This window comes from Delphinus delphis, chromosome 9 (assembly GCF_949987515.2).
Source record: "Delphinus delphis chromosome 9, mDelDel1.2, whole genome shotgun sequence".
NCBI classification, from domain to species: domain Eukaryota; kingdom Metazoa; phylum Chordata; class Mammalia; order Artiodactyla; family Delphinidae; genus Delphinus; species Delphinus delphis.
The window spans coordinates 73,929,277-73,956,059 of NC_082691.1; the positions used below are offsets into that span (position 1 = coordinate 73,929,277).

At 36.2% G+C, this 26,783-nt stretch overlaps 1 protein-coding gene across 8 annotated transcripts in view; it reads right to left on the reverse strand.

The window, feature by feature from the left end:
• Nucleotides 1-26,783, reverse strand: part of TFEC (transcription factor EC) — a 668,004-nt gene that overhangs the window by 88,306 nt on the left and 552,915 nt on the right. The window contains exon 1 of one of the 8 annotated variants that reach the window (XM_060020778.1): nucleotides 17,212-17,262. The exons of the other annotated variants lie outside the window; for them this stretch is intronic. The gene's annotated coding sequence lies outside the window, so the exon portion shown is untranslated. Of the gene's footprint in view, nucleotides 1-17,211; nucleotides 17,263-26,783 lie in introns of those variants that run through there. 8 annotated transcript variants of the gene reach the window in all.

Genomic DNA, 26,783 nt, shown 5'->3' on the forward strand with positions numbered 1-26,783 from the left:
CAGGGGACACGGGTTCGTGCCCCGGTCCGGGAAGATCCCACATGCCGCAGAGAGGCTGGGCCCGCCCATGAGCCATGGCCGCTGAGCCTGCGTGTCCAGAGCCCGTGCTCCGCAACGGGAGAGGCCACAACAGTGAGAGGCCCGCGTACCGCAAAAAAAAAAAAAAAGTATACCTCTTGTTTTAATCTATAATTTTTGGTTGACATTTTTAACTACGATAAAACTACACTCTGACAAAGTAAAATAAGAAGAAATAGAAGGGGGAAGAGGGGAGTAAGACTGTCTTGTTCCTCAAGTAAGATAGGAAGTAATATGCAATAATCTACAAAGTCTAGGTGTGACCTAGACAAAGAGAGTAGAATAAAGCAAGGTATAAATGTTCTGCTGGGGATACTTCATACACTTGGTGACAAGAAATGCTAGTGGTATTTAAATTTACTTTGGTCAGTAGGTGCATCATGATGTGGGAATACAACAAAGGAAAATGGGGCTCATAGGACTTCAATAAAGGTGTCAACAAATGCCAGGAAAATGATGGCACTGGCACGAATAGTCTTTGTTTAATTGATAATGTTTTAGTAATTAGCCAACATAATTTGTTCTTATTCCCTATTTTTTTAAAAAAATGTATACAGATAGTCCCCAACTTACAATGGTTCAACTTATGATTTTCGACTTTACAATGGTGCAAAAGCAATACGAATTCAGCAGAAATCATGCATCAAATTTTGAATTTGGATCTTTTCCTAGGCTAGCCATATGTGGTAAGACGCTCTCTCCCCATGCTGGCAGCATCAGTGAGCTGCAGAGCCGTCAGCCACATGATCACAAGGATAAACAATAGATACACTCACAACCATTCTGTTTTTCACTTTCAGTGCAGTATTCAATAAATAACATGAGATATTCAAACTTTATTATAAAATAGGCTTTGAGTTAGGTGATCTTGCCTAACTGTAGGCTAATATAAGTGTTCTGAGCACATTTAAGGTAGGCTAGGCTAGGCCATGATGTCTGGTAAGTTAGGTGTATTAAATACCTTTTCGACTTACAATATTTTCTACAATGGGTTTATTGGGACGTAATCCCATCGTCAGTTGAGGAAGACATGTACATACAGAGAGAGAAAGAGAGAAAGAGCATTAATATTTTCTATTAATAAGATTTTTCACCTCATTTGGGCTCAGAAGAGAGAGGCCAAACTAAATTCACAAATTAGATTTGGAAATATCTTTTCATTTCCATTTTTACAGGGCACATAAAATAGAAATTACAAATAGAAAGACCTGATATTTTAATATTATTTTTGTTTTACAATTGCATTTTAAGTACTCCATTTTTATTTATTTTCTTTCCCCATATTAGGAATCTATTGTAATGCTTAAATTGCACAGTGTTGTGATGGTCAGCTTTGAGTTCCTGGGTTAACGACATCAAACCTGGCAAGCACAAACGTTCAGCCACATATTCACGACACAGAGCCACTAACATCATGACCAATGAAAACCATCCTACACTTTCTAAAACACATTCCCATCCCCACCTTTGCCATTTGGGACTTATCTGATATGGGTTAACCCAGATTCGCCAGAATCCATGAATGGTTCTTGCATTTGTAGGAACTGTGATTCTTATGCCAGATATTAAAGAATTAACATTGGATTATTCACTTTCATTTTGTCAGAGTTCAAATGTTAGGATAAATTAAATACACTGCCATGGCTTAGGAAATTTAAAATGAAACACATTCTTTTAGGTAGAGGTTTCCCTCAAGGGAACGGTAAGACTTAATTTCCCAGGATACTTAGTTAATGTAACTTGAATATCATAACTTGAGTATCTATCTCCTGTTGTGACACTGAAATGAGAAGGATCTGTCAAATATACTGAAATATTTCTTGAAACATAAATAACTGGGTGTATCTAGACTAGCATGTAAGCATACTAATTACACTGGGTGTAAGCTATGTGAATTGCCTTATCTTTCAATATAACATTTGTATTTATTGCATTTCCCATATGGTAATGCTTCCTTTCATTTTGCTATCAACTAATGAGGGAAAAGTAGAATATATATATATATATATATATACATATCCAACTAAACTGCTAGAGAAGGTCGGCCAAGTATTACAAAATATAAGCACAACTCTATTCAGATATCAGTTCTAGATTCAAGTAACTTGGGGCATGTGTGTCATGTGCCAGGAGCTATGCTAGGTGCTTTCACTTGAATATGAAATGCAGTAATTTAAAAGTTTTTAAAAAGGTAACATACTTCAGAAATTATAAAGTTAGAATATTGGAAAATTCAACCCGTTGAAAACTTCCTATGTTAAATAAGAGAAAAAGAGAGCTGGTAAGTGGCAGTGACCAGAGCTGGTATATCTGAAAATCTATAACAAGTAATAGTGTGCTCAGAAGTTATTCTTTTCTCATGTGTATGGATCTTGCTAATCATGTAGAAAACTATACTTCATTTTCTGGTTTCAACTCAAAGCAGGCAGAGCTGAGTTTTGAAAAACCCAGGGATTTCAGAGGTTCTATGCTCCCTGTGTTGGATGACAGGTCTGAAACAAGGAAAACACACACACACACATGCACAAAAATAATATGGCAAAGCTTCACAATCAGCCAGTTCCTGAAACAAGGGGCAAAAGATGCATCTCTCACACCATATATAGACCTACAACTGTTCACCTTCTGCTGGCAAGCTGATATAAAGCTACAGGTCAGTTATTAGAGAAAAACAACTGTGACATGGGAAAAACAATAGTGAAAGTGGTGCCTAGTAAGCTTCATTTTAAAGAAAAGGAAATACAGGTAAAAGTATCAGATGCAATAGTTAGATTTTAGATGTCTGCACTATCAAGTCACAGAATATAGGTAGCAAAGTGAAAAATGACATTTTAGCACAACGAGATGAATGCAAACCCACAGGTACCACTGATAGTTGGTAGAATGGCATTCTTTTCTAGAATAGAGTCACAGAAGAACATGCTTGGCTTTAAAAGAAGTAATGATATACATATACATTGTGGAATGATCACCATGATGAAAATAATTAACATATCCATCACCTCACTTAGTTAACTCTTTTTTTAAATGCTGAGAACACTTTTCTACTCTCAGCAAATTTCAAGTATGTAACACCATATTATTAACTATAGTCTAGTTGAAAGCAGAACTTTGTAGTTAAAATGGACAAACTTAAGTTTGTTATTAATTTGTTAATATTTCATCCTTATAGGAATATTAAACCTAATTATGGATGTAATAAGTAATCCAGAATGGCTTTTTATTAAATGAAATTGCCGCAAAAAGATTTGGAAGCTAGAACTAAACATTGAAAAGAAAATTATCCATGCCTGAATCCAACAGAATGCAGGACTCATTCAGGAGTCAGGCAGGGATGATGGGGAAAAATGAATAAGTCAATATCTAGGTCAATATGCCTCTTCTCCTTCTAAATTCCATTAATAAACCTCATGAATTCAACATGGAAATAACTGAATAAAGCTCAAAATTATAAAGCTGAATAACATATTTGGCTTCTCTTAAACCTAAAGGCTCAAATTTTCCAGAAATAGAAAATAAACTTCCCTTACATTGAGAGAGAGGGCTATAATATGTGATTACAAATATATGTACTTTTGTTGCAAAAACTTGAATCTTTTTACTGGTTAACTCAAACTGCCTTGACTTCTCATGTTTATGCAAAACAGATTTTTTGGAGAAAAAAAAGAAAGGTACTGTAACATCAGAGGAAATCATCAAAGAACTAGTGGCAACATCTTAAGGCTTTTATCAAAGTAGTGAGGGAATGCATTAAAGCAACAATATCTGAAGCTTACATGTGATGGGACTACTAAATTTAATAGTGTATCTTATGAACATATGTGGATATAATGATTTTTTTGTTAGAATACCTCATTCTGAAGGACTTTCTTCTGAGTAAGAGAACATTATTCTCTCAAGACAATTCAGAAAAAAAAATCCACCAATATTTCATTAATAATAGATATCTCACACTCTACAAACAGAGGACCAAAGTTTTTGAAAAGTATATGCACTATAAGTGAAGGTTATACAAAGGGGAATAAGCTTATGAATGGAAAAAGTCATTTAAAAATCCTTCATCAAATTCCTACGAGAAGATGGTGGGCTAAAACATGAATTGTTAAAACTGTCATAGTATCAATCAATATGTAAGGGTTTAAGTAAAAATAAGGGGCTCTCACCTAGCAAATCTTGCTGAACAAGCTATGATTAAATTTGAGATTTCTATTTACATTTATCAAAATGTGTTAAAAATAAACCATTTCTTATTTTTCAAAGAAAAAGTATCAACAACAGTATATAGTTTTACCTGCAAATAATAGTTAAGAACAAAAAGGAAAGGAAACCCATATGAAAATGCATATTTTAGTATTTAACAGAGTATGACTATTTGAGATGCTTTACCTAAAAATGTCATGAGAGGTCACCAGTGGGTTCACTCATACCCTGACAAATCCAAGGTCAACCTCTTATGCATATTCAGTCTATGCAGGGCTCAAAATGAACTAAACACTACTGAATTCTTTGATTAATGAAGTAGAATATATGGGTGGGAATCGTGACACTATGAAAGAAAACTCTTCTGGGTGCTAAATGTGGCCTTCCTGTGAATGTGAACTACAAGACCACTAGTATCCAATTTCGGGACCCTTAGCTGCCAAATAATGCTTAGTTATTTTCTCAAAAATAAAAAGGTAATCCACAATCTCTAAAAGTATATCACTTAAATTTATGGCAGAATTAGAATCTAAGTTTTCCAATGTGAACGATGTTAAATTTTACTCAGGAGTTGTAAACTTGGGCCTCTGAACATTAAACGAAGAAGTGACTTGCCCCAAAGAAGACAGGAGTAGGATTCATTAAGCATTCTAAAGTCCTTCTATGCACATTCTCCATCATGGTCAGAACAAGCCTTATGGGATATCATGCAGTAGGATAATGTTACTGTCTTCTAACTGATATTTTAAGGTATTTGTACAGCATCTATTTAATGAGAATAGGCATTTGCTCTTAAATTAGTACTAATCGTGTAGCTCTTATATTCAAAATAAGAGATTTATTACATGCTCTGAACATAAAATTTAAATTATGTAGAATATATTTTCCTTTCACAGTGTTATAGTTACCAAGAATAGATAAACTGACCTACACTTACTTTGTTATAAAATCTTATTAGAGGGGCTTCCCTGGTGGCACAGTGGTTAAGAATCTGCCTGCCAATGCAGGGGACATGGGTTCGAGCCCTGGTCTGGGAAGATCCCACATGCCATGGAGCTACTAAGCCCGTGCGCCACAACTACTGAGCCTGCGCTCTAGAGCATGAGAGCCACAATTACTGAGCCCACATGCTGCAACTACTGAAGCCCGCACGGCCTAGAGCCCGTACTCCGCAACAAGTCACCGCAATGAGAAGCCTACGCACCGCAACAACAACAAAGAGTAGCCCCCGCTCACCACAACTAGAGAAAGCCCGCGCACAGTAACGAAGACCCAATGCAACCAAATATAACTAATAAATTAATTAATAAAAAAAAAAATCTTATTAGAACGTAAGTTTATTTTCCTCTGGTTACTGTGTCAGCAAAATGTCCTTCAAATCCTTTAGTGTTTGTTTTCTCGGTTTTTTTGAGCAACCACTTGGGAAGCATATTTAAGGGTCTAAATGTTAGGTAATAAAATGAATCACTGGTTCCTGGTAAAGAGCCAGACGCTGAATGTTATTCTCTTCTTCAGTATTTTGACTGCCTATACCTGCTGATTCCAGGCAACTGACAGCTTCCCAGCCTCAGGCTCTGAGGCATGATCTATAGTTCTACCTGGAACTTGCCTGTGTAAGATCTAAAATACTTGACTGGGACAAGCGGCACCCATGAAGAAGTTTCTCTTTTCCAAATTTGTTTACACTGAGCAGCACTGTCTACTTCAGTGGAAGGGAGACCAAATTCAATTTTTCCAGTTATGTAAGGAATTGCGTGGGCAAAACCTGAGCAAACTAGCACACCAGATCCAAAGAACCCGTGTTGTTGCAGTGCTGCCTAAAAATTGGCACCATATGATGCTACAAAGTTGGCCAGATCCTTAATCCAACACAACTAGCAAAAAGAAAAGAAATAGGCTTATACTTATTTATGTGAAAAATATCTTTTCCTTGTTTCATACCATAAGTTCAAAGAGGGCAAAAGCTTTTTCAGTTTAATCACCATTGTACCCCACTACAAAACTTTGTGCACAATATATATACTAGTGTTTAATAGCTCTCTGTGGAATGCATGAAATTGACAGATATTTGGTATTGATTATACTCCCTATAATTTAAATGCAGCCAAAGTCATCCATTTTTGTTTCAGAAACATGTATGTCAAAAAAACAAAAACAAAAACAAAAAAAAAAACGGGGCTTCCCTGGTGGCGCAGTGGTTGAGAGTCTGCCTGCCGCTGCAGGGGACACGGGTTCGTGCCCCGGTCCGGGAAAATCCCACATGCCGCGGAGTGGCTAGGCCCGTGAGCCATGGCCGCTGAGCCTGCGCGTCCGGAGCCTGTGCTCCACAGCAGGAGAGGCCACAACAGTGAGAGGCCTGCGTACCGCAAAAAAACAAAAAAAAACGGCAAAGCATCTGGGGCAAAATCACACTGTACTTTACATTTCTGAAGTTGTAAAAAACTATACTCATATACATAGACCATAATACCTGCAAGAGAAATGAGCTAGAATACAATCCTTTGAATTCATGCCTTGGAAGCTTATGAAGAAGACCCCTTCTTAGAAACAAAAATAAAATAGAAACAAAAGTGGTGAACACTTATAAAGCACTTATAATATCTCAGTAACCACACTAAAACTGCACAAATGTGAAAAACAGTGGAACAATCCTATGAGGAGGTACTATTATAATCCCCATACTACAGATGAGAAAACTGAGGCATAGAGTTCAAGTAAGTGACCAAAGTCATACTAGAGGCAAAATACAAGCTCAGGAAGTCTGCCTCCAGTTGAATTTTTACATTATACAACATCATTACTAAATGATGAGATTCTTTGGGTATCTCAAACTAAATTCATATAAGCAGTCCAAAAGGAATTACTTTTCTACAAAACTGGGGCAAATAGTATATTTTGTATTAATACACGTCTAATGATGTTTAAGCCCATAGCATTTTATATTCAGCTGCATGTGTTTGTATATTTACCTACATTAGCATAGTCTGGAGGAGGAGAAACAGAAAAAGGAGTAGTATGAATAATAGTAAAAATAGCTACAAACATTTATTGAATATTTACTATACACCAGACACAGCGGCCAGCACTTTCCAGGCATTATTGGTTGAATTCTCTCCCCAAATTTTGATAGATGATACTATTTGTTTCATCTACTTTTCCAAATTATAAAACTAAAGATTGGATAAAATAACTTTTGGGTACATCAGGTGCTCTTCAGCGCCTCACACAAAGGATGTGGGGTGTGAGAGGAAGAGAGAAGCCAAGTGCTTTGTCCTGAGGAACTGTGAGGCTGGAGCTGCCATTTCCTGAGATGAGATAATCTGCTGGAAAATTCAGCAGTGTGGTTTTGGATGTGTTAACTCTGAGGTGTCTATCAGACATCCATCCAAATGCAAACATCCAGGAGGGGAGGAGATGCAGTGCACAAATGGGGGGACTGGTCAAGGTAGGGTCACGGAGAGTCCATTCAGAGTGAAAGGAGGGAAGCCAAAGGGTGGACAGACTCCAAGAGGCTGGGAAACATGGCTGTGAGTTTTTGGAAGTTCTTTTCTGACAGTTCACACTTCCTCAGTGAAGTACAATGTAAGAATGAGGAGAAGCATTTAAGGTTGGTGAGAAAGGAGACATGTGAAACAGAGACAGAATGAATCTTGGACATGTAATTGGATTTCTGGGGAGCAGTAAGGGACAATCTGAAGTTCACAATTATTAATTTAAAGTGAAACCAGACAGCCTGTTTGCTTTGCAATTTTTCCCTCTACTTTCTATGTTCATGTACAGAGTACAGTTGGATTTGAATAGGATTTAGGTTTTGCCAGACAAGAAAAGTGAAGGGAGAGATGGACAAAGGATTTAAGAGTGTAAATTAGGGCATTTTGATGTTGCCAATGGTAATAATGTTAATGATGATAATGATAACAAAAGCTAAATTTATAGTGCAAACTTTGTACCAGGAGGGAACTGTTCAAAACACATTACATAAATTATTTATTCTTCACCATAGCCTTATGTGGCATGTTTAACTATTAGTATTGCCATTTTATAGATGAGTAAACTGAGGCAGAATGACTAAGTAAATTGTTGAAAGTTATAGATAGTGAATGGTGAAGGCAGGATTTAAGTCCTTTAATTCCAGGTAGTCTGGATCCATATAATAATAATTCCATACTGCCATGAACAACTGTGGAATCTATCAAATAAGGAGTGAATTAAGAACATGAAGAATGAAATGGTAGAAGGATCAGTGGACTGTAGGTTCCAGTGGAGTAAAAAAGAACAAATACTACAGCTGTGGGTTTTCAATGATGTACAATAAAAAAATCAGAAGTGTTAGCTGGAGAGTGGAATTCTTGGAATTAAATATTATGAGGGAAGTGCATATATTTGGAATGGTGAGGTCTAGAATATAATAATTAATGTAGAAGGGTGGTTAACATAATAGAGAAAGATCACTGGAGGAAAAGAGGTTAAGGACGTAAGAGACCAAAGTACTGGAGACATTATCTGCAGAAAAATTAATATCACCAAGACAGAACAATTTGAAGGGAAAAGACATAGATCCAGGGGCTAAAATGTTGAGGGAATAAGGAGATTGTCATTAAAATGGTGACTGATGGATAGGGTTGCCAGATTTAGTAAATAAAAATATAAGATGCACAGATATATTTTAATTTCAGATAAGAAAAATAAATTTTCTTTGAGTATGTCCAAATATTGTATGGGACATATATATACCAAAGAATAATGTGTTGTTCACCTGAAACTCAAATGTAGACCTGGGTGAGGGAATCGGGAAGATGGAAGAAGAGTAAGAAGCGGAGATCACCTTCCCCCCCACAGACACACCAGAAATACATCTACACGTGGAACAACTCCTACAGAACACCTACTGAACGCTGGCAGAAGACCTCAGACCTCCCAAAAGGCAAGAAACACCCCCCCCCCCACGTACCTGGGTAGGGCAAAAGAAAAAAGAATAAACAGAGACAAAAGGATAGGGACGGGACCTGCACCAGTGGGAGGGAGCTGTGAAGGAGGAAAGATTTCCACACACTAGGAAGCACCTTCGCGGGCGGAGACTGCGGGTGGCGGAGCGGGAAGCTTCGGGGCCGTGGAGGAGAGCACAGCAACAGGGGTGTGGAGGGCAAAAGGAGAGATTCCCGCACAGAGGATCAGGACCGACCGTGCCACTTACCAGCCCAAGAGGCTTGTCTGCTCACCGGCCGGGGCGGGCGGGGCCTGGAGTTGAGTCTCGGGCTTCGGTTGGAGCTCCGGGAGAGGACTGGTGGCGTGAACACAGCCTGCAGGGGGTTACTGTGCCACGGCTAGCTGGGAGGGAGTCCGGGGAAAAGTCTGGACCTGCCGAAGAGGCAAGAGACTTTTTCCTGCCTCTTTGTTTCCTGGTGCGCGAGGAGAGGGGATTAAGAACGCTGCTTAAAGGAGCTCCAGAGACAGGCGCGAGCCGCTGCTAACAGCGCGGACCCCAGAGACAGACATGAGATGCTAAGGCTGCTGCTGCCGCCACCAAGAAGCCTGTGTGCGAGCACAGGTCACTATCCACACCCCGCTTCCGGGGAGCCTGTGCAGCCCGCCACTGCCAGGATCCCGTGATCCAGGGACAACTCCCCCGGGAGAACGCACGGCGCGCCTCAGCTTGGTGCAACGTCACGCCAGCCTCTGCCGCCGCAGGCCCACCCCGCACTACGTGCCCCTCCCTCCCCTCAGCCTGAGTGCGCCAGAGCCCCCGAATCAGCGGCTCCTTTAACCCCGTCCTGTCTGAGCAAAGAACAGACGCCCACCGGCGACCTACACGCACAGGCGGGGCCAAATCCAAAGCAGAGCCCCTGGGAGCTGTGAGAACAAAGAAGAGAAAGGGAAATCTCTGCCAGCAGCCTCAGAAGCAGCGGATTAAAGCTCCACAATCAACTTGATGTACTCTGCATCTATGGAATACATGAATAGACAACGAATCATCCCAAATTGAGGAGGTGGACTTTGAGAGCAACATTTATGATTTTTTCCCCTTTTCCTCTTTTTGTGAGTGTGTATGTGTATGCTTCTGTGTGAGATTTTGTCTGTATAGCTTTACTGTCACCATTTGTCCTAGGGTTCTATCCGTCCGTTTTTTTGTTGCTGTTTTCTTTAAAAAAAACTTTTTTTCTTAATAATTAGTTTTTATTTTAGTAACTTTATTTTATATTACTTTATTTTATTTTGTCCTCTTTCTTTCTTCCTTCCTTCCCTCCTTCCTTTTCTTTCTTTCTTTCTTTTTTTCTTTCTTTCTTTCTTTCTTTTCTTCTTTCTTTCTTTCTTTCACTTTTTCTCCCTTTTATTCTGAGCAGTGTGGATGAAAGGCTCTTGGTGCTCCAGCCAGGAGTCAGTGCTGTGCCTCTGAGGTGGGAGAGCCAACTTCAGGACACTGGTCCACAAGACACCTCCCAGCTCCACATAATATCAAATGGCAAAAATCTCCCAGAGATCTCCATCTCAACACCAGCACCCAGCTTCACTCAACGATCAGCAAGCTACAGTGCTGGACACCCTATGCCAAACAACTAGCAAGACAGGAACACAACCCCACCCATAGCAGAGAGGCTGCCTAATATCATCATAAGTCCACAGACACCCCAAAACACACCACCAGACGTGGACCTGCCCACCAGAAAGACAAGATGGAGCTCATCCACCAGAACACAGGCACAAGTCCCCTCCACCAGGAAGCCTACTGAAACAACCTTAGCCACTGGGGACAGACACCAAAAACAACAGGAACTATGAACCTGCAGCCTGCAAAAAGGAGACCCAAACACAGTAAGATAAGCAAAATGAGAAGACAGAAAAACACACAGCAGATGAAGGAGCAAGATAAAAACCCACCAGACCTAACAAATGAAGAGGAAATAGGCAGTCTACCTGAAAAAGAATTCAGAATACTGATAGGAAAGATGATCCAAAATCTTGGAAATAGAATAGGTAAAATGCAAGAAACATTTATCAAGGACCTAGAAGAACTAAAGATGAAACAAGTAACGATGAACAACACAATAAATGAAATAAAACATACTCTAGATGGCGGCTTCCCTGATGGCACAGTGGTTGAGAGTCTGCCTGCCGATGCAGGAGACACGGGTTCATGCCCCGGTCCAGGAAGATCCCACATGCCATGGAGCGGCTGGGCCCGTGAGCCATGGCCACTGACCCTGTGCGTCCGGAGCCTGTGCTCCACAACGGGAGAGGCCACAGCAGGGAGAGGCCCACATACCACAAAAAAAAAAAAAAAAAAAAAAAATACTCTAGATGGGATCAATAGCAGAATAACTGAGGCAGAAGAACGGATAAGTGACCTGGAAGATAAAATAGTGGAAATAACTACTGCAGAGCAGAATAAAGAAAAAAGAATGAAAAGAACTGACGACAGCCTCAGAGACCTCTGAGACAACATTAAACGCACCAACATTCGAATTATAGGGGTTCCAGAAAAAGAAGAGCAAAAGAAAGGGACTGAGAAAATATTTGAAGAGATTAGAGTTGAAAACTTCCCTAATATGGGAAAGGAAATAGTTAATCAAGTCCAGGAAGCACAGAGAGTCCCACACAGGATAAATCCAAAGAGAAACATGCCAAGACACATATTAATCAAACTGTCAAAAATTAAATGAAAGAAAACATTAAAAGCAGCAAGGGAATAACAACAAATAACACACAAGGGAATCCCCATAAGGTTAACAGCTGATCTTTCAGCAGAAACTCTGCAAGCCAGAAGGGAGTGGCAGGACATATTGAAAGTGATGAAGGAGAAACACCTACAACCAAGATTACTCTACCCAGCAAGGATCTCATTCAGATTTGATGGAGAAATTAAAACCTTTACAGACAAGCAAAAGCTCAAAGAGTTCAGCACCATGAAACCGGCTTTACAACAAATGCTAAAGGAACTTCTCTAGGCAAGAAACACAAGAGAAGGAAAAGACCTACAATAACAAACCCAAAACAATTAAGAAAATGGGAATAGGAACATACATATTGATAATTACCTTAAAGTAAATGGATTAAATGCTCCTACCAAAAGACACAGACTTGGCTGAATGGATATGAAAACAAGACCCATATATATGCTGTCTACAAGAGACCCACTTCAGACCGAGGGACACATACAGACTGAAAGTGAGGGGATGGAAAATGATATTGCATACAAATGGAAACCAAAAGAAAGCTGGAGTAGCAATTCTAATATCAGGCAAAATAGACTTTAAAATAAGGACTATTAGAAGAGACAAAGAAGGACATTACATAATGATCAAGGGATCGATCCAAGAAGAAGATATAACAATTGTAAATATTTATGCACCCAACATAGGAGCACCTCAATACATAAGGCAAATACTAACAGCCATAAAAGGGGAAATTGACAGTAACACATTCATAGTAGGGGACTTTAACACCCCACTTTCACCAATGGACAGATCATCCAAACTGAAAATAAATAAGGAAACACAAGCTTTAAATGATACATAAACAATATGGACTTAATTGATATTTATCGGACATTCCATCCAAAATCAACAGAATACACATTTTTCTCAAGTGCTCATGGAACATTCACCAGGATAGATCATATTTTGGGTCACAAATTAAGCCCTGGTAAATTTAAGAAAATTGAAATTGTATCAAGTATCTTTTCTGACCACAACGCTATGAGACTAGATATCAATTACAGGAAAACGTCTTTAAAAAATACAAACACATGGAGGCTAAACAATACACTACTTAATAACGAAGTGATCACTGAAGAAACCAAAGACGAAATCAAAAAATATCTAGAAACAAATGACAATGGAGACACGACTACCCAAAATCTATGGGATGCAGCAAAAGCAGTTCTAAGAGGGAAGTTTATAGCAATACAATCCTACCTTAAGAAACAGGAAACATCTCGAATAAACAACCTAACCTTGCACCTAAAGCAATTAGAGAAAGAAGAATTAAAAAAACCCAAAGTTAGCAGAAGGAAAGAAATCATAAAGATCAGATCAGAAATAAATGAAAAAGAAATGAAGGAAACGATAGCAAAAGTCAATAAAACTAAAAGCTGGTTCTTTGAGAAGATAAACAAAATTGATAAACCATTAGCCAGACTCATCAAGAAAAAAAGGGAGAAGACTCAAATCAATAGAATTAGAAATGAAAAAGGAGAAGTAACAAATGACACTGCAGAAATACAAAAGATCATGAGAGATTACTACAATCAACTCTTTGCCAATAAAATGCACAACGGAAGAAATGGACAAATTCTTAGAAACGCACAATCTGCCAAGACTGAATCAGGAGGAAATAGAAAATATGAACAGAAGAATCACAAGCCCTGAAATTGAAACTGTGATTAAAAATCTTCCAACAAACAAAAGCCCAGGATGAGATGGCTTCACAGGCGAATTCTATCAAACATTTAGAGAAGACCTAACACCTATCCTTTTCATACTCTTCCAAAATATAGCAGAGGGAGGAACACTCCCAAACTCAATCTACGAGGCCACCATCACCCTGATACCAAAACCAGACAAAGATGTCACAAAGAAAGGAAACTACAGGCCAATATCACTGATGAACATAGATGCAAAAATCCTCAACAAAATACTAGCAAACAGAATCCAACAGCACATTAAAAGGATCATACACCATGACCAAGTGGGGTTTATTCCAGGAATGCAAGGATTCTTCAATATATGCAAATCAATCAACGTGATACACCATATTAACAAATTGAAGAAGAAAAACCATATGATCATCTCAATAGATGTAGAGAAAGCTTTTGACAAAATTCAACACCCGTTTATGATAAAAACCCTGCAGAAAGTATGCATAGAGGGAACTTTCCTCAACATAATAAAGGCCATGTATGACAAACCCACAGCCAACATCGTCCTCAATGGTGAAAAACTGAAAGCATTTCCACTAAGATCAGGAACAAGACAAGGTTGCCCACTCTCACCACTCTTATTCAACATAGTTTTGGAAGTTTTAGCCACAGCAATCAGAGAAGAAAAGGAATCCAAATCAGAAAAGAAGAAGTAAAGCTGTCACTGTTTGCAGATGACATGATACTATACATAGAGAATCCTAAAGATGCTACCAGAAAACTACTAGAGCTAATCAATGAATTTGATAAAATAGCAGGATTCAAAATGAATGCACAGAAATCTCTGGCATTCCTGTACACTAATGATGAAAAATCTGAAAGTGAAATAAAGAAAACACTCCCATTTACCATTGCAACAAAAAGAATAATATATCTAGGAAGAAACCTACCTAAGGAGACAAAAGACCTGTATGCAGAAAATTATAAGACACTGATGAAAGAAATTAAAGATGATACAAATAGATGGAGAGATATACCATGTTCTTGGATTGGAAGAATCAACATTGTGAAATGACTCTACTACCCAAAGCAACCTACAGATTCAATGCAATCCTTATCATATCACTGGCATTTTTCACAGAACTAGAACAAAAAAATTCACAATTTGTATGGAAACACAAAAGACGCCAAATAGTCAAAGCAATCTTGAGAACGAAAAACGGAGCTGGAGGAATCAGGCTCCCTGACTTCAGACTATACTACAAAGCTACAGTAACCAAGACAGTATGGTACTGGCACAAAAACAGAAAGATAGATCAATGGAACAGGATAGAAAGCCCAGAGATAAACCCACACACATATGGTCACCTTATTTTTGATAAAGGAGACAGGAATGTACAATGGAGAAAGGACAGCCTCTTCATAAGTGGTGCTGGGAAAACTGGACATGTACATGTAAAAGTATGAGATTAGATCACTCCCTAACACCATACACAAAAATAAGCTCAAAATGGATTAAAGACCTAAGTGTAAGGCCAGAAACTATCAAACTCTTAGAGCAAAACATAGGCAGAACACTCTATGACATAAATCACAGCAAGATCCTTTTTGACCAAGCTTCCAGAGAAATGGAAATAAAAACAAAAATAAACAAATGGGACCTAATGAAACTTCAAAGCACAGCAAAGGAAACCATAAGCAAGACCACAAGGCAACCCTCAGAATGGGAGAAAATATTTGCAAATGAAGCAACTGACAAACGATTAATCTCCAAAATTTACAAGCAGCTCATGCAGCTCAATAACAAAAAAACAAACAACCCAATCCAAAAATGGGCAGAAGACCTAAATAGACATTTCTTCAAAGATATACAGACTGCCAACAAACACATGAAAGAATGCTCAACATCATTAATCATTAGAGAAATGCAAATCAAAACTACAAAGAGATATCATCTCACACCAGTCAGAATGGCCATCATCAAAAAATCTAGAAACAATAAATGCTGGAGAGGGTGTGGAGAAAAGGGAACACTCTTGCACTGCTGGTGGGAATGTGAATTGGTACAGCCACTATGGAGAACAGTATGGAGGTTCCTTAAAAAACTACAAATAGAACTACCATGTGATCCAGCAATCCCACTACTGGGCATATACCCTGAGAAAACCATAATTCAAAAAGAGTCATGTACCAAAATGTTCATTGCTGCTCTATTTACAATAGCCAGGAGATGGAAACAACCTAAGTGTCCATCATCGGATGAATGGATAAAGAAGATGTGGCACATATATACAATGGAATATTAGCCATAAAAAGAAATGAAATTGAGCTATTTGTAATGAGGGGGATGGACCTAGAGTCTGTCATACAGAGTGAACTAAGTCAGAAAGAGAAAGACAAATACCATATGCTAACACATATATATGGAATTTAAGGAAAAAAAATGTCATGAAGAACCTAGGTTTAAGACAGGAATAAAGACACAGACCTACTAGAGAATGGGCTTGAGGATATGGGGAGGGGGAAGAGTAAGCTGTGACAAAGCAAGAGAGTGGCATGGACATATATACACTACCAAACGTAAGGTAGATAGCTAGTGGGAAGCAGATGCATAGCACAGGGAGATCAGCTCGGTGCTTTGTGACCACCTAGAGGGGTGGGATACGGAGGGTGGGAGGGAGGGAGACACAAGAGGGAAGAGAGATGGGAACATATGTACATGTATAACTGATTCACTTTGTTATAAAGCGGAAAATAGCACACCATTGTAGAGCAATTATACTCCAATAAAGATGTAAAAATAAATGTAGACCTGGGCACGCTATATTTTATCTGGCAACCTTACTAATGGAGCCAGCATCTGAATTCAGATTTTTCCAACTCACAGATTTAGTTCCTAAACTTGATAACATATCTTTATTGCTAGTATTAATTTAAGCAAATAAAGTATTGAATAAATTTTATCAAGTCAAAAATTATACTCCTAGTTTGCTAAACTAGAGTAAATGCATTTCATGATCTTAAATATGATATTCATATGAATATATAAATGCACATGGAATTTTATGAAAGTGAAAGCATTTTGAAAGCATAAACTGTGGTCTAAAATTTGTATCACTAGTTATATGTGTAGTAAGATATCAGTGGGTAGGCTCCCTGATCATTCCTGTTGTTAACACAGTTTAGAGAATAAGTTCGATTATGATGACAGGAAAATAGCTATGCATCATCACGAATTATCTTTTATCTTTGACATAAATGGGAAAAGATTACTCTCAGTAATTCCATAGTTATATTTAAAACAATTTAGCATTGTGCTTGATGTTATGCTTTTAAAAGCAATAGGCCCCACAGTTTGCAATCAATGCTATAGTAATCTCTGTCATTTAAATGTGTTTTTTGTGGGTTTTTTTTTTTTTTTTTGCTTTTTCCAGTACTATTTCACATTATCTTAAGTTTTTTTTGAATGATGTAGACAAAATCAAGATCAAGAAAGATAGTAAAACGTGTGTAAAAGAAGAATAGAAGTCTAAATTAAAAATAAATTAAATATACAAATATTTTCTGATATTACTTACATAGTGATTTTACAATCTACTAGGATCTTTTAATGTTTTCATACTATGGGCTTTTCCTGAAAAATATATAAGTAACATATGAAACATACATGGATTATATACTACAAAAATATTTGTAATAAATATTTTATAAAATTAATATCGAAAATATTTAAAGAGGTCTTACATGTACATAAAATGTTGATTTTTCAAAGAAATTTTACATGCAACATGATTTCACAAGTCTTTGAAGAAGATACTATAGCTGTAATAATATCTTTTTTGCAAATAAGACAATCAAGAATAAACAGAAAACTTAAAGGGTGACACACTGATCAATGGCAAGTTTCATTCAAGGACCAGATACTCTTATTATTGGTTCTGTGATCTTTGTACTCCGATAACCTACATGTTCAGATGCTCCTATTTGATGCATACTGTACCATATTTTTTTCTGGTTTTATTGATATTATAATTAGCAGCTATTACAGATCAATTTATAATTATTGACAGCACATTGTTGAAATCTCACTAAAACCCTAATAAAAATATTAAGAAAGCATAAACTTGATGTTACTACACCTGACCAACACAGAGTAACTGGGGCCAAATCTACATTCCTAACGAAAACAACCAACAAACAGACAAAATATTTGAAACGCTAGCTTTCAAGAGACTGGGCATCAGTCAATAAAAGAAAATGATCCCTGAGAGTCAGGAAACATTCAGGAGAAAAAGTGAGCTCAATGATTTCCCTAGCTTACTGCCATGAGAGAGTTTGAGGCTGTGGTACACAGTAAGTTAACCCAGGCAGAAGCTGGCAGACTCTGAGTGGGGAAGATCTGAAAATATGAGGAAACCAAGGTGGCTAGAGTTCCAAATATACTGGAGAAGAAAGAGCTGCACAGAGAGAGAACTCCAGATATCTGTAGGCGGTTCTCTCAAAGCATTCAGCTAAGTACTGATAAGTGCATTCTTGTATGAAAATACTCCAAACCAGAAAAAGAACCACTTGAAATGATTAGAGGTAAATGCTGAGAACCATAGTGAAAATCATATGACTCACAGGTATGCAGGAAGAGAATACAGAAGGATCTTGCCTCAATTATGAGGATAATTATAGCCCTAGATCTAGCACTGCTCTGCTCCCATTTAAAAGAAATCTTAAAAACATAACCAGCAAAATTCAAACTCTTTCCAAGTAACTAAATTGTGTCCCAAAACAAAGTTTAAAAACATTTATAAGAATACAAAAATATCCAGCATCCAATAAGATAAAATTCATGATGTCTGACATCCAATAAAAAACTATCAAACATGCAAAGAAACAAGGAAACCCAGCCCATAATGGGGATAAAAATCAATCAATCAGTAAACCAATAAAAACCAACACAGATGTTAAGAATTAGAAGAAAATGACATTAAAACATTACAACTGTATTGCATATGATATGTTTGAAAAATTATGTAAAGACATATAAGATATAAAAAGGACTTGGTTGAACTGCTAGAGATAAAAACTACAATGTGTGAGATGCAAAATGTTCCAGATGGGAATAACAGCAGATTAGATACTGCTGCAAAAAAAAAAAAAAAAAAAAAAAAAAAAAATTAGTACACTTAAAGTCATAACAAAATAAACTATCCAAAATGAAACACAGAGTAAAATAAGAATAATAAGAACAAAAATGAACAGAGTGCCAGCTAGCTATGGGACAACTTCTTGTAGCCTAAAATATGTGTAATTGTAGTTCCCAGAGTTAGGAAAGAGAAAGAGAACAGAAAAAAAAAAAAAAAAAAAAAAAAAGGATGAAATGGTAGCCCAAAACTCTCCAAATATGGTAAAAACTATAAACCCATATAAACCCAAGAAGCTCAGTTAAATAACTCCAAGCCCTAAACATCATGGCATACCATTACTAAATTGTTCAAAGCCAGTGATAAAGACAAAATCTTAAAAGTAGCCAGAGAAAACATGTTAGGTACAGAGGAACAAAGATAAGGATGACAGCAGATTTCTGTCACTGAAGATAGTGAAACAGCGTCATTAAGGTGCTGAAAGATAATAATGGTAAACCTAGATTTCTAAACTCAACAAAAACATCTTTTGAAAATGAAGGTGAAATACTTTTCCAGACATACAAAATCTGAAAGCATTCAACACCAGCAGACCCATACTATCAGAAATGTTAAAGAAAGAAGAGGACTAGAAATAGTAATTTATGGGTACATATTTATGATTTTTTCTTATTATTTAAATCTCTCTAAAATATAATTGACTATTTAAACAAAATAATAATGCAGTGTGATGTTTATAACATAAAAATAAAATTAACAATAAATAACACAAAAGCTGGGAGAAAAGAAATGGAAGTATACTATTGTGAGGTTCTTCACTATACATAAAGTTATATCACTTGAGGGAAAACTGTATGAAGTCAAAGACATAGCTATAAACCCTAAAGTAGTCGTTGAAATAAATAAAGAGTTATAGAGAATAAGCCAACAAAAGAGATAAAGTGCAATCATAAGCAGTATTTGTTTAATCTGACTAATCCAAAACAAGGCAGAAAAAGAGGAAAGGAGAACAAGGAATAGATGGAAAAAACAGAAAACAAATAATAGTTTTAAACCACTCAAGTTACTAATCACATTGAATGTCTTATTACCCTAATTAAAAGGCAAAGATTGTAGGATTGCATTTGTTTCTAAAAGCAAGACCCAACCATATGCTTCCTACAAGAAATTCCCTTTAAATATACAGTAAGAAATAGTTTTAAAGTGAAAGGGTGGAAAAAGCTATACCCTTACTAACACTAATCAAAAGAAAGTTGGAGTGACTGTATTAATATCAGTTAAACTAGGTTATTCAGCAATGAATATTAGCAGGGATAAAGAAGGTAATTTTATAATAATGAAACTGTCAATTCATTTAAACCAATCTAATGATTTTAAACAATTATACACCTAATAACAAAGCTTCAAAGTATATGAAGCAAAAACTGATGGAACTACAATGAGAAATAAAAAATTTTACAATTTTAGTTAGAAATTTTAATAACCTTCTTTTAATAACAGATAGAAGACAGTAAATCAGAATATAGAATATGTGAGCAAGCTGTTGGATTATCAACCAACTTGTCCTAATTGATATTTACAGAACATTCCACCCAGCAACAACAAATACACATTATTTTTACATTCACATGGAAAATTTACTTAGATAACATATTATAGGCAATAAATAAATGTGAATAAATATAACAGAAATCATGTCATACAAAGTATGGTTCTCTGCATAGTGTAATTAAATTGGAAATCAAAACAGAAAGATTTATGGAAAATCTCCAAATATCCGGAACAAAGTAATATGCTTCTAAATAACTCATGATCAGAAAAGAAATCAAAAGGGAAGTTAGGAAGTATTTTGAACTGAATAAAAATAAAAACAAAACTATGTGAGCTAAATAAATGGGTGAAGTACTAATGAAGCAGTACTTGAGGATACATCTTTAGCACTAAATGACTATATTTAAAAAGACGAAAGGTCTCATATCAACCCTCAGCTTCTACCTTAAGAAACTAGAAAAAGGAAACAAATTACAAATTAAGTTAAAGAAGAAAGGAAATAATAAAGATCAGGATGAAAATTGATAAAATAAAGAAATAAATGAAACCAAAAGCTGTTCTTTGAGAAAATCAATAAAATTGATAAAACTCTAGCCATACTGATCCAAAAAGAGAGTAAAAAAGAGAAAACACAAATCACTCAATAAGGAATGAAAGAGATGATATCACTACAGATACTACAGCTACTTGAAAAGATGATCAATGTATATTACAAATAACTATTCCAAAAAACCCTCAAAACTTTTTAAAAACTTAAATGGACAAATTTGTTAAAAGGCACAAACATGACTTCAAGAAGAAATGGATAACCTGAATAGCCTACGTCTATCTAAAAAAAATAGAATATGAAGTTAACATTCTTACCAAAAAGAAAACTCCAAAATCAGATAGCTTCACTGATGAATTCTACCAAACTTTTATGGATAAATAATTTCAATTCTACACAAAGTTTTCTAGACAACTGAAAAGGTGGGAATCCTTTCTCACTTATTCTATGAGGTCAGTATTACCTTGAATCAAAACCAGATGTTACAAAACAAGAAAACTACATATCAATATCCTTCATGAACACAAATGCAGGAATTTTAAACAAAGCTTTTGCAAATATAATCCAACAATATATCAAATGAAAGAAATAATCATTACTCGGTGGAGTTCATCCTACAAACACAAGGTTGGTTTACCATTCAAATCTTAATCTATGTAATTTGCCTTATTAACATAATTAAAAAGAAAAATGATACGATCATCTCAGAAGACATTAAAAAAAGCATTTGACAAACTAGAAGATTCATTCTTGATAAAAAGTCTCAGCAATACAGCAAGATTAAGTATCAAATGGCCTCTTCTCAATAAACCATCACTGAGAATTGGTTCAAGAAAATTCTGAAAGAAAATTATTTCCAAGCAAAAGATACTTGCAGACATGAAAAAATGGATATGTTATTTTATATACAAGATAAGGGATTAAACCTATAAGGAAGACATGGCGTAGGACATAGCAGACCCAACATGGTGGAGACAATGGGAGCATGCAGGGTGATGGTGCAGGAAGTTCCATATGACTGTTATGCACCAGGTATAAAGTACAACTAGTCTGTACTGGAGAATATCAGGCTACTCCAAAAAAAGATGAAATTGATAGTATACTGATGTACTTGAACATCTTGAAGAAAGACACAGACAATGTTGGGGAGTCTTTGGTACTAAATAAGTTACAAATACATTAAAAAAATCATTTGAATGAGGAATGAAAGTAATATCTCTAGGAAAAACAGAACATTGAACAGTAAAGGAAATTAATCATGATTTACCATATTGTTCAGTTCTGGATAGTGCTTACATGGTCATAATAATCTAAACATAATATTTATCTAACCTAAATAACAACATAATCATATAGGGAAATTGGGGGTGGGGGGACTGGGAAGATTTTATATTATGCAATATGTATATGCATTATGGGGTGGGTAGAGAAGAGTTAAGTCTTAGGAATGGGAAGGCGATTGATAATGCATAAAACTGAGAAACCAAAATGTATAATTTTTATCACATTATTTAGAGACTAGTACCAAACAAATCAACTAAAGTCATGAATGGAGTTGCTTCTGGCACAGGGAAAATGGAGGAAGAGGGTGAGTGTGGTAGACTACTGATTTTCATAAAAGCCTTGTTGAACTATTTGAATATGTACAACTTTGATTAAACTGGAAACCAACAAAAAGTTTTATATCCAGTACAGACTTTTATTATAACACATTCACTTACTAGAGCATGAATTATAAACTGAAACCAAAGATTATCTCACCATTTGAAATTGCCAGTCTTCTTCACCTACTGTATGATAGTGGCTAATACAAAAGTGTCTATACATATGTGCACACTTATATATGGTTTTGATGTGGATGATGTTCCACTAGGAATATGAGATTGTCGTCTGCAGGAGAACTGAGACATAACAGACCACACTGAAGTTACAATGTCATCTTAGAGAAAAGGGCTTCCCGGTCAGCTAAAAAAAATTGAATGCAACCTGATTGAGGTTATTATCTTACCTAAAGAATACATAAAACAGAAGGAGCCTTGTTCAGCAAAGGGAGCCAAGTAAAATTAGAATCTTCCTGGTGAATGCTGGCAATGTCAATTCAAGGCCTACCCAAGGAAGAAGCTGCCCTATTTACATAACACAGCCTGATGGCCCTGGTGACTCTTCTGTCCCTATTGAGGAAATGAATTTACCCATCTTTCATTACCTGCCGCCATTAGACATTTGAACCAGGCCTATCACAAAGCTATAAAAATTATATGCACTCATCAGAGGACACAAATATATAGCACCCTTGGTATTTGCATTTCTCATTGGAAATTAATACAATTTACAATGTTTCTTTAGATCTAGGTTAAAGTAGGTTCCTCCCTAAGAGATTAATCAACATTTAATATGTTAGAAAATAAGACTTTTTTTTTAGTTTGTAATTCTGGGTAGGGGAGATGAAATAGGAGATCATGTTTTTTAAACTGTCAGGGAATATGTGTTTGAGATAAATCTGAATAGCAATACATATACTAATTTTAAAATATTCAATTACATTTGAGAATTTTTTTTTCTCTGAGTTGTAATGAGCCTAGGAAAAGTTTAAATAAAATGCTCGAGAACTTTGAACTTAGCTGGGGAAGTGTTAAACTAGTTCAGATAAAACAAGTTTGCTAAACTGTAATTATTTTATGTGATGTTTAAAAAATGAACTTAAAATTTTTTTTAAATATCTGAAACTGAATAAATAACATTAATTATGTCTACTGTGTCAGGAAGCTGAATGGTACCCTAGTAGTCTTGAGAAGATAATGCAATCTACAGTCTACTAAATTATTCCCTAGGCATAGTTTACACAGTAGGCATATATGACCCATTAAAGTCAATGTACAGTTTATGTAAGACCATAGTTCATCTTGGCCAAGAGGTGATTTCAAGTGAAATATTGAGAGTTTAACATTCTCTCACCTAAGAATAATTTGTATTTAAGGATAAAAATTAAATAATATAATGAGCTTTGTGATCAGTTTATATAAAATGTAAAATACATTTTAAGTGAACATTTAAACTCCAATTTGTCTACTAACATTTCTTAGATTCTAATTATTATTGTTCTAATATAGAGTTTTATAAAGGGGAGAGTTAGAAGGATCTTTGGGACAGCCCCTCTAGTGCAGAAGGATAAGGCTGTAAAACACGAGGCAGGACAAGCTCTTTATCTTTCATTGCTTTTATTACTCAGGATTCCCTGATTTTCCACAAACTTTGATTTACTCATTTCAGATGATTAGGCAAGACCTATTTTTCATGGATATTTCCACGTATAAGGCAGAGATGAACCAATGATTTTCAAGTGCTAATTTGAGAATGTTTGTATAGCCTCTGATTTCAGCAAAACCACAAGGGCACCTTGAGTGAAATGTTGACCATTCTTAGCTCTGGATTATGGAAGAGAAGGTGAGACAAGAAATGAGGACAAGAGAAATATGGAAAAACCTGTAGTCAAACCACCAAGAATTTTGGATATCCATGACTACAAGCATTCTGCTCAACTGATTTTCACATTGTATTGCTTAGAGCAAGTGCACAGGGCAATTAATGACACATTATACTGTCTCAATGGCTTTGAATGTTGACACTTGCTTCTACCTTCTTTGATCATGCATTTATTTGTTAATTAAGCAAATATTTATTAAGATTTACTATGGAGCTTCCCTGATGGCGCAGTGGTTAAGAATCTGCCTGCCAATGCAGGGGACACGGGTTCGAGCCCTGGTCTGGGAAGATCCCACATGCCACGAAGCAACTAAGCCTGTGCGTCACAACTACTGAGCCTGCACTCTAGAGCCCGTGAGCCACAACTACTGAAACCTGCGCTCCTAGAGCCCGTGCTCTGCAACAAGAGAAGCCACCGCAATGAGAAGCCCATGCACCGCAATGCAGAGTAGCCTCCGCTCACCACAACCAGAGAAAGCCTGCGTGCAGCAACGAAAACCCAACGCAGCCATATATAAATACATACATACATACATACATAAAGATTTACTATGTACTACTCATAGCTATTATTCCCAAACTCACTCAAATAATCTATCTTTTAGTGAAAAGGTATGGTGTTGACTAAAGTCTTTCTTGCACTAATACCACAGTCCTCCTCCACCTAATAATCTCTTTGGCCATTAACCTGCAACATTCAGTGCTATCAAATGGATCTTCGGTAAATTAAATTTCCTGAGGGAGTAGGAAAAGGGAGGAGCTCTCCTCTCAGTTTTAACTCACAGTGCACTACTGACATCACCTAAGCCCTTCCTTCACTGAAAATCTTGACCTAGAATTTGCTCACCATTTTCTCCTCTCAGAAGTCCTACTCTATCTTTCTAATTTAATATACTTAAAAAAGAATAAATCCACATAAATATTCACTATTTGAGAATTTTTTTCTTGTTTGTTTTGAAAGGGAATACTTAATATCACAAATGAATGTTTAATTGGTAGACTTTCAAGGAGTGTTGCCAAATGAAATGAGGATTTCTAGCAAGACAGAAGCAATTACATTTTTGTATTTTTGAGGGCGGTGGGGAGACTTGGAGGTCTCTGTTTCCCTTACATTGTATAACAGGATGATTAATTATTTTTCCTGTAAGCCCAGCCCTGATCTCCCTAAATCAGGGTTAATAACTATTTCAATGTTGCTAAGCTTGGAAATAGTTTAAGTATTACATTAAGTGCAACTTAAAAACAAGGATTCAGAGATTCTGACTCTATAAACCTAAAAGGGTAGGAGAGTAAACTGTGGGTGTATAATGTGGATGTATAAATAAATGGGAAGACAAAAAGCTAGAAAACATACCATCTATGTCAAAGAAATAATTAAGCTGAGTCCCTGACACTAAAAGTTCTAATATTCCAAACAATATTACAATACACTGTAGCTATAGATTTTTTAGATAATTTGACTGGAAAATTTTGGAATAACTAATAAAGTGGGAGAAAGGTTGACTTGTATATGAACAGATCATCTATGAAATAAAATTTTAATTATTACTTTAACACTACCAGAAAAGAATGCTTTGCCTTCACAAATCTTAATAATAAATAATAAATCTAAAAGTAAAAGGCAAAACATACATCCCAAAGTCATAAAGCAACTGCAGAAAATCTGTTAGCTGTTCTTTAATTTATATGCAGGCTATGTAACAAAGATCCACTTTCTCATTTTTAATAACACATATTTTCTAAGGATATTTCCAAGAATAGGATATACTGTACTTGAACACATTGAAATAATAAAAAAGAATACAAACACAACATGAAGAAGTAACAGAAATAAGAACACAACTTTTAGACAACAGGAAAAATAGATACATACAATTCATTAATATTTGTTAAATGTGGGGTTAGCAAACGTTACATTTCTCCATACTTGATTCTTGGCTAAAATGTTGAGCATAGAAAGAGTGATCATTTTTAAAATTCAATGAAATAGCACCCAGAGGTACTCTAGAGAAGATCAACAAAGCTGAAGTTGGTTGTTTGAGGGGCAAAAAAAAAAGCCTAACAAAACAGACAAATCTCTGACAAAATGGATTAAAAGAATAAAGAAAACATAAACAATATAATCAATTAAAAGAGGAACATAACCAAAGATAAAGAAGAGACTAAAAAAGTAATGAGAGAATATTATAGAATATTATAAGACTCTGATTTTGAAAATAAAATTTACAAATTCCTAAAATTATGTCTCATCAGAATTGACTCAATAAGAAATGAAGAGGTCGAGTAATCCTATGCACACATTTGATGCACATTTCCTCTTCTTGTTGATGATAAAAAATCCTGAAGAGGAAAAGTTCAAAGACTATATTTTCTGAAATGCTGCTAAAGCCTTACTGCCAGGTTGATAAAACACTATTAATCAACAAAGTAATAG